Raw genomic sequence first — 10,576 nt, forward strand, 5'->3', positions numbered from 1 at the left:
ATATCTCAGTACCACTGCGATTAAGAAGTTTAAGGATTTTCCAAGAATAATAAGAGACATTCCCAGGGCTCCACTGTTAATATGATAAGAGTCAGAAACTAAACTTAAGTCAGTTTTCTATCCACTACTCTATCCTGCTTCTCATTATTCAGAGATGTTAGTTTTAAATAGCTATGAGAAGGGGCAGCTGGGTGGCTCAGTAGATTGAGAGCCAGGCCTAGAGATGGGAGGCCCTAGGGTGAAATCTGATCTCAAACACTTCCTAGCTATGTGATCCTGGACAAGTCACTTAACACTCCCATTGCCTAGCCTTTATTGCTCTTCTGCCTTGGAGCCAATACACAGTAGTGATTCTAAGATGAAAGGTAAGAGTTTAAAGAAAAATATCTATGAGATTACTCAGACATACCCATGATCCCATTGATGAGGGCATTCCCTTTTACCATGATAGTCCATCTATCCATCATCTCCTAGCAGCCTGAAAGATACCAACAAAGCCAAAGCCCTGTCTATCCACCTATTGTTCTTCCTTGACATTCAGCTAACCTGTCTTATCAGTCATGCATTTCCATAGTAACATCGAGGATTTTCCTTTCTTTTTTGTCTTTGGAGTTCTTTCTTTCTTTAGCATTGCAGCCTACTCACACCCAGTGTGTGTTCTTAATTATCCTCTATGTACTAGTCCTTCTAAATGCTGGGAAATGGTTGTTTCATCAGCAGCGGCCATTGTAATGTGGAAAGGGGGTTTTATTTGGTAAATATATAAAAAGGTTAGGTCACCAGGGGATTAAACAATTATCAATCCCCAATTAAAGAGTAACCTCAAGTTAAAACTACTTTTATGGTAATTTACTTACAATTGAGAAGAGGAAGAAGAAACAAGGAAATAAGAATCTAACACAGAAGGTAATTTGCTCCAATCCCCTAGTTAATCCAGGTAGATCTAATTAACACAAGGCCGGAAACTCACAGGGCCAGAGTCCTGGAGGGCTAGGGGGCCCCAGAGGTGAATGAAGCAAAAGCTTCAGTCACAAAGTCTCTATTAAAAGGGGATTTCCTTAAAAGAAGTTCAGGAAGATTCAGTCTTACACTCACCACGTGAAATGCCCTGGTCACGAACCAGCAGAGCTCCTTCAGGAACTATTCACAAACCAGAAGACCAAGCCCAGCTGACTGAGGTCTCTTTTTAAAGGGGCTTCTTGCATCACTTTTGTGGTCTCCTCTTAGTTTACGTGTCCAATCACAACAGACACTTTTCTTAGGACTGCCCACAAGGCAGTCAGTAAATTCTGATTTGTTACTCTAGCACAGGTCTGTTACAGGCCACCCAAAAATGGAGATGTTTTCCCTTTGGTGATTAAATCTAAAGATGGGCAGTGTAGATTTAATCTAATTATCACACCATGTAGCAAAATCCACAGAATAATAACCTTTAAAAAGATTCTGCATGAAGCCTCTCCTGATCCCTGCCAGTTCCTCATGCTTTCCCACCCAAACTTGCTTGCATTTTACTACCTTGTATTGTATTTTTTCCTTTTTATATTATTCTTTGTAGATTTGTATAATGCATTTGTCCTCTCCCTTTAAAATGAAGCTCCTTGTGAATAGGGATTCTTTAATTTATTGTATTTGCATCCCCAGCACCTAACAGTGAAAGTGCATGGCACAGAGTAGGCACTTAATAAATTCTCATTGACTATAAACCAACCTGTTTTTCACCTCTTTAATTCTACACTCCTCTTACTGTCAATTCATTCTGTTTAGTTTCAAAAGAGAACTGTAAAATGACAGCTTTGAATTTGTTTTGCTATGAAAAGAGGCTTGGAATTGGTTGAAGAAAGCATAATTCTCTATTCTTCGCACATCTGAGGTTCAGTTTAAGGGAACTGCTTGCCACTACAATAGCATTACATTTTCTCTAAGTAAATGTAAAAATTTCTTGTAAAGAGTGACAATGTGCTAATAGAGCTTGTCATTGCATATTGGCTTGAAGACAGAAAAGAGACAGTCTTGACCAGTAGGAGAGCAGTGACAATGAGAAGGGGAGTAGTCAGCAGAGGAGCAGCTTCATGTTATCTAGATTGTTCTTTTTTTTTTTTTTTTAAACCCTTAACTTCTGTGTATTGGCTCCTAGGTGGAAGAGTGGTAAGGGTGGGCAATGGGGGTCAAGTGATTTGTCCAGGGTCACACAGCTGGGAAGTGGCTGAAGCCAGATTTGAACCTAGGACCTCCCGTCTCTAGGCCTGACTCTCAATCCACTGAGCTACCCAGCTGCACCTAACTCCCTCTTTTTAAAGGGGTCCCTTATAAGTCATTTCCTATGCCTTCCCCTAGTTTTCCTGTCCAGTCACAGTAGACACTTTTCATAGACTGCCTAGGGGGTGATCAGTTGATTCTGATTCGTCACTCACTCTAGCACACATGGGTTAGGACCTCCCAGAATTTGGAGGTGCTCTCACTTTTGGTGATTAAATCTAAAGATGAGCAGTGTAGACTTAATCTAATGATCACAATACTAGATGCATTGGGTGGGGGAGACCATGACCCAGGTTTATGGGTGGACTTGTGATATGTTGTTTAGTCCTACTATTGCCTTCTATTATGTAAAAATCATGATTATTTCTTCTTCTAGATTCTGAGTAAATGTTATGATTTTGTTTTTACCTCAATGTTTAGTAAATGTTTTATGTTGAAGAGTTAATGGTGTCAGTGGCTACTGATTTCATATAAATGGTGAGCATTTTGGTGGAGACTCAAGCTACAATGGCAAAGAGTAGGAGTATATCCTCACCTATCAGGATTACCCTTAAAACCTTTGGAGAGAGTAGTGAGTCATAACTGTGGAGCATTCCCTATCTGTGAAACCAAGACCTATTAGTGTGAGTGCAGGATGAGTAAGTAGTCTGGCCCAGAGTGAGAGTGGGGATTCATTCCAAGCCTGGCCTCTTCTTTCTTAGATATTTAAATATTTAAATGCTAGATTAACTTTTCTAGTAGTTTATTAAAGACTACAGTGCATTTAGTATCTTGTTTACTAAAAATTCATGGTAAAAATAATTTGTATGAATACAAATTCCTAGAAGAATTAATTAGCTTATGTTAAGTGTGTGCTTCAGATTGAGAATCATACTTGTCATGTGTAATATAGGAACCCCTGGGATTTTTCACAGGGCCACATCTACATGTATGAAAACCTTGGTTTTTATTAATTTCATGGATAAAGATTTATATAAAATGTTTAATACCAGCAGAGGCAGTCAATTTAGATGTTGGATTCTAAACTTTATTTTTCTAATTTTAAATTCTAGTTTTAAAACTATCCTTAGGTGGCATGGATTAATTAGTAGAGAGCCAGGAGGTCCTGGGTTCAAATTTGACCTCAGAGTCATTTAACCTCCATTGCCTAGCCCTTACCACTCTTCTGCCTTGGAATCAATACAGAGTATTGATTCCAAGACAGAAGGCAAGGGTTTAAAAGAAAAAAAGTATTCTTATTCCCATTTTATAGGTCAGGAAAGTGAGAGATAGAAGAGGTTAAAATACTTTTACCCAACAGTCTTCTAATTCCAAGTCTACTGCCCCTTTCACTATATTACACTGCTTGATGTTAGCATTCTTACTGGATCAGTGTGTTTAGTGAACTTTTCTCCTTTTTTTTTAGCAGAATAACAACAGAAATAGTGATAATCCATCCCATCTGGGGGATCATCAATTCTGTATCAATGGTGTGCAGATTGATGAGATTTTACCAAATAAATTACAGTAAATAAATTTCTTGGCTAGTTCCTCTCCTTTCCAACTTATGTACCCACCCTGATACTGTTGCATTGTGGAAGATAGAAGTTTTATCAGATTGGACTAGGCCTCTTCTTGGGCATGTTATGTAACATGGAAACTATGAGATGTGATGACTTAAATTTTCATTGTGAGCATTTATACTTCAGAAATGGTAAATGCCCCAAATCAGGGCTTGATTTACTGTTTTGTTGATTGTCTGAATTTTAGAGAATAATGGAGAAAGTATTAATAACATTGACTAAATGTAGAAGTTTAGTGTGTACATTTTTTGACAAGCTAATTGTTAAATATTTACCAGCACCCCCCTGCTATAAGAGGATAAAAACATGTCCAAGGTGTGGGTAGGACTAGAACATATAAATGTCATAAAAAGGCAGTTTTTAGACAATCTATAACCATTGATTCTCTAAATGTAAGTTCTTTATTTCGTGACAAGTAAGTGGAAATGCTGCTAGAGAAACTGAGATAAAGAAATCTTTTTGTTCTTGCTATAAATGAAACCAAAAGAAATAGAAAATTTTAGCTAAATGGAAGGCTAGCATGCAGGCTCTTTTTACAGTAAGAAATAAAGGAGTTAATTTTAAGAGAAGGAACATCATTGCATGGGGATTTAGCCATTAAGTATTGCAAAAAGATGGCCATAGGAGAGGATAATAAAAAATGTGTTGGAAAATATTATTCAGGACAAAGAAATGAGAGAGACAGAGATAAAAGGCTATATATATATATATACTTCAACAATATCACATATGTCATGAATACATCTAGAGAAGGTTCCATGAGGGCTGGGTAGAGTGGGTCCCTTGTAACTAAACATGAAAATGATTATATTTTAGGTGGAAGGCACTGGATCAGGAAAGGTCTCCTTTAGGAGGGGATATAAAGCTGAACTTTGAAGAAAACTAGGGATTTTGAGAAGTAGAATTGAAGGAGTACATTTGAAGCTTGGAAGATGGGCTATACAAAGGTGTGGAGGTGGGAGATGGAACTCTGTATGTGAAGAACAGTAAGAAAACCAGTCTGGCAGAACCATTAAGTGCACGAACGAGAGGAATGTGTAATAAGCCCAGGAAAGTGGATTGGAAACAGGCTATGAAGAGTTTTAAATCACAGATATTTGATACTAAAGGTAATAGGGAACTAGTAAAGTTTACTGAGGAGAAGAATGGCATGTTCAGACTAGTGCTTTGTTTTGGCATCTTTCTGGAGGATGGATCAGAAATTAGATAGACTAAGAAACTATTGCAATAGTCCTTGTAGATAATTCTCATGAAAGGTATTGGTTAGTCTCATGGAAGATATCTAGAGAAGAGTCTAAATGGAAGAAAAATTGAAAAAAAATTTCACATGTTTTGTTTTATTTTGAATTTCTTGAACACCACACAAAATAAATATTTATACATTGTAGAAACATATTGATTGCACACAAAGCAATCTGTTGGGTAGAACTTGCTTATCTTTTTAGTATGGAATAGTTCAATATATAATTTTCAAAACAGTCCTATTTGTCTGTAATTCCTCTGTTCTCTTCCCTTTTTAATAGGGGAAGGGGATGTAGACTCTAAATGATCACCCTAGTGCAAATATCAATAATATGGAAATGGGATCAATGACACATGTAAAATCCAGTGGAATTGCATGTTGGCTATGGGAGGGGGGTGGGATAAGGGGAGGGAAAGAACATGAATCATGTAACCATGGAAGAATATTCTTAGTTAATCAATAAAATTAAATTTAAAAAAGAGGGGGAGGAAGGAAGGGTAATTATATCCCTTCTCTTCCTTTTTCTCCTACTTTTCTCATTAGTCAGAAAAGAAAGGAAAAAAAAATTCTAACAGAATTGCATAGTCAAGAAAAATAAATTCCTCATTGTGGCCATGTCATAAAATATATGTCTCAGGGGCAGCTGGGTGGCTCAGTAGATTAAGAGCCAGGCCTAGAGATGGGAGGTCCTAGGTTCAAATTTGACCTTAGACACTTCCTAGTTGTGTGACCCTGGGCCACTTAACTCCCATTGCCTAGCCCTTACTGCTTGCTCTTCTATCTTGGAACCAGTGTATAGTATTTTCTAAAAATATTTATTTATTTATTCTGATTTAATTAGTTAAATATTCTTTTTTAAGGAGTTTATTTATTTATTTAATTGCTTCAGAATATTTTTTCATAATTACATGAATCATGTTCTTTCCCTTCCCCTCCTTCCCACCCTTCCTGTAGTTCTACTGGGTTTTACATGTGTCATTGATCAAAACCTATTTCCATATTATTAGTATTTATACTAGGATGATTACGTTTAGAGTTTACATCCCCAATCATATCCCCATTGAACTATGTCAGAGGTCGGCAACGTATAGCTCTCGAGCCATATCTGGCTCTTTTGAGGGCCAGATAGGGCTCTTTCTACAGGAGCCATAAAGTCCATTTTTTTCAGGCGCTGTTACAGGAGCAGCACTGTGAGCACTGTACGGCTCTCACGAAATTACATTTTAAAAAATGTGGCGTTTATGGTTCTCATGGCCAAAAAGGTTGCCGACCCCTGAACTATGTGATCAAGCAGTTGTTTCTACTCCCACAGTTTTTTCTCTGGATGTGGATAACGTTCTTTCTTGTAAGTCCCTCAGAATTGTTGTGGTTCATTGCCCAATGCATAGAATTGATTTTAAGAAAGGGAAGGGTTGAACATATATATGTATATATGTATATTTATGTATATGTATGTGTGTATGTAGTGTGTATATATATATATATCTCATTTTACATCTTGAGTCTATTGCCTCTGTCTTTGCAATATTGTTGTTATAAAAATTGTTCACTGGGTTATTCTCAATTCACTCTGCTTCAATTTAAGCAATCTTCCAAGGGTTTTCTTTTTCATTTTTATTTCATATGGTGCAAGAATATTTCACTACATTCATATACTAAAATTTGTTCAGGCACTTCCAAATTCATAATTACTCCCTTAGTTTCAAGTTCTTTACTATTAGAGTTTCTATAAATATTTTTGTAGATATAGATTCTTTTCCTCTTTTTTTAATCTCTTTGGAGACCTAGTCAGTTATATCTCTGGATCAAAGAGTATGCAGAATTTAGTGATTTTTTTCCCCTTAGTTCCAGATTGCTTTCCCAAATGGCCAGACCAATTCACAGGTTCTCCAACAACTGTCATTTTCCTTTTTTGTCATCTTTGCCAAACTGATGGATATGAGATGGAACCTTAGAGTTTGCTTTGAAGCATTTTTCATATGGTGGTTAATATCTTGGATTTTTTTTCTTTTGAAAATTTGGATATTTATTATGTGGTGACTCTTGTAAAGAATTATTTATGGATAGTTGAGTTCATCTAAATGGTTTTGCAGTTGACATTGTGCTTCCCTAGAACATTGCAAAGACCCCTAAATCAGATTTGTGATTATGCAAAAGAGTTTGACCTAAATCCCCACAGCAGAAGGTAAGTGGCTACAAATACTTAACATTCTAGACCAAGGATGTACAGAAACAGGGTCAGTAATTCAGACATATGGAATACTATATTGCCTGCATATGGATTTATTTTTAAAAATGTAATGTCATCTTTGTTTAATCATATTTTTATTTGTTTTGTTAAATATTTCCCAATTATGTTTTAATCTGGTTCCGGGGAGTCAGGCCACATGTTTGACACCTCTGATCCAGACTATGATATGCATTTATACAAAAAACCCATAAAACTGTCTCATTGATATATATCTCTGGCACATATACTGCACATAGATAATAATCTGGGCCTATAATTGCAAAAGAGGAGTAGAATAGGTTGTCTTGGCTTTGGAAAACTTTTCAGTTCTTTTAATAATAATCCCACACTTTTTCTTGAAGCCAAGGCCCATATTTTTTTTTTAAATTTTTTTTTTTTAATACTTACCTTCTGTCTTAGAGTCATTACTGCGTATTGGCTCCAAGGCAGAAGAGTGGAAAGGGTAGACAATGGGGTTAAGTGACTTGCCCAGGGTCACACAGTTGGGAAGTGTCTGAGGCCAGATTTGAACCTAGGACTTCGCGTCTCTAGGCCTGGCTGCCTTGAAAATTTGGTGAAGTGTATGTTACATAAAGAGATATTTTAACCAGGTAAAACCCTGGAAAATGTGTGTATTGATCTTTAGTAAACTAATTAGTAGACTAATTGTAGGAATGTAATCTAGAAGACCTAATGGTTTCATGGAAGCTAGATGGTGCAGTGGTTAGAGTGTTAGACCTGATTCATCTTAGGAAGATTCATCTTGAGTTTGAATCCAGGTTCAGATAGCAGCTGTGGGACCCTGGGCAAGTCACTTAACCCTGTTTGCTTCAGTTTTCTCATCTGTACAATGAGCTGAAGAAGGAAATGGCAAACCACTCTAATATCTTTGCTAAGAAAACCCCCCAAATAAAGTCACGAAGAGTGGGACATGGCTGAAAAACAATTGTCTGAAAGGGTTTCATATCTCTAAGGATGGTTTTCCTTCCAAAATAAACTTGATTGCAAACATTTCTAGTACTTTCTTCCCTTGTTAATGAATAATATCTTTTACTTTGGGGAATTTTTTTTGAGGCAGGCAGGGTTATATGACTTGCCCAGGGTCACATAGCTAGTAAGTGGCTGAGGCTAGATTTGAATTCTGCTTTTCCTGACTACATGTCCCTTAGCTCCTCCTACTTTCGGGAATTCCAAACCAAGTTGCTAAAAACACATTCAGCTTTGAAGTTTCAGTGTGATTATAATGATCTTAAGAGAACATACCTTTATAACCAAAAATTGAGCTCAGGGTAATAATCTTCTCTACATGTGAATCAAACTGAAGGATTCAGGGAGAGTGATGATTCTGTGGTTATAGTTTTTTAATTTTAAATATTTTATTGATTTACTACTGTCTTAACATTTCTACCTTGCCACCCCCAAATGTTTGTAATAAGCAAACATTAAGTTCAGACAAACAAAGCGAGTCAATGGATTGGTCATGCCTGCCTTTTTCAAGAGTATGCTTCATTGATAGGTGTGCATAGAGTGTGGTCCAGTGTGCACAGAATGCAGTTCAGGTGTACATACCCAGCCTATGCTCAGTGCACGTCTATGGCTTCATTCTCCACTTGGAGCCTATCACCTCTCTGCTGAGAGGCAGGATGTACACTTTACCATCAATCCCCTGAAGTCATGGTTAGGGAGTATATTGATCAGAGTTCTGAAGTCTTCATTATTATTTTCCTTTACATTGTCATTATTACTGTATAAATTATGCTTTTTGGTTATGATTACTTTGTACTCTATTAGTTTGCTAAATCCTTCTTTCCAAGTTTTTTTCTGAGTTCTGTGATTGTATTTTTATCAACTCTTAGTATAACAGGGATGAATCGAGATTTCCATTAATTAGTTATTATTTCCATTATTCAAGAGGTAACAATATAGTGAAGAGAGGCACTGGTCTTATAGGCAGAAGTCCTAGGTTAAAACACTGACTCCCACATTTATATACCCTGAGCAAATAATTTAACCTTTTATTGGGGGGGGGAAGTCTCAGTTTCCTCATCCATGACATGGTATTAATATTTGTATTATTCACTTCATCAGGTTGCTGTGAAGTTTGAAACCCCTGTGTGAGCTATAAAGGTCTATCAATCTGAACAACTTATTAAAAATTAAGATAATAAAAATTAATATTTTCATCTACTCTTATTGCTTCAGTGGTTGATTATATCTGTACAGATGGACCCCAAATTTACTTCTCATATCCGTCCCCTTCCCCAGAGTTCCTGTTCCATATTTCCAGATGTGGGCTGGATATTTTCATGTGGATTTAATGTGGCACATCAGAATGAAGTCATCTTCCTCTCTAAACCTATCCTTTTTATAACTTCTCAAGTTGTGCTGTTGTGAGGACAGTTGTACCATTATTGCCTCATCCCTTTCATACTCCATATCCATTGAGCTGGCATATCCTGTGGTTTCTTTCTCCCAGATCTCTTGTATCTAGGATCTTTTTCATTCCAATGTTGCCATTGTCGTTATAGTTCTCCTCAGGAGAACACTATTATAATAGTTTTTTAACTGGTCTCCCTGCTGCCAGTCCATTCTCTCTTCAATTCATGTTCTGTCTTGCTGCTTGAGTAATCTTTCTAATGCCAGGATCATGCTGCTTCTCTACTCAGCGACTGCCCATTGCCTGCTGAATAAAGGGTAAACTGTTGACCCTGGTATTTTACATAGTCTTGGCACCAGCCTAATCTCATTACACCTCCCTTTAATGTACTCTGTATCCCAGTGAACACACTCCCCTTCATCCTAGATCTCTTTCAACTTGCACACTCCTTCTGTCTACTAGCCTTCAATGAAATGTGGCTAAACTTTCCACCACCAGCAGTAGCACCACCACCACCACTACTTACCAACACCTACCACTCATCACCAACACTCATCACCATCCCTCCATACATATATACACACTGGTCCTGGAAGGTTCTTACTGTCACTGCCAGATTCTCCTTTTACCTCCACCACTAAACCACTTTTTCTTCTGTAAGTGTTAAATAAAATATCTTTACCAAAAAAAAAAAGTACATGCTATCTAAAATTCCACCCCAATCATAATACCTCTAGTTTTATAATAGTGTTATATATTATATTAATATATTGTTATCCAGGTTATTCTCATTGTGTTCATTCTTTTCTTTCTTTTCTTTTCTTTTCTTTTCTTTTCTTTTCTTTTCTTTTCTTTTCTTTTCTTTTCTTTTCTTTTCTTTTCTTTTCTTTTCTTTTCTTTTCTTTTCT

This window comes from Gracilinanus agilis, chromosome 6 (genome assembly GCF_016433145.1).
Source record: "Gracilinanus agilis isolate LMUSP501 chromosome 6, AgileGrace, whole genome shotgun sequence".
Taxonomy (NCBI): domain Eukaryota; kingdom Metazoa; phylum Chordata; class Mammalia; order Didelphimorphia; family Didelphidae; genus Gracilinanus; species Gracilinanus agilis.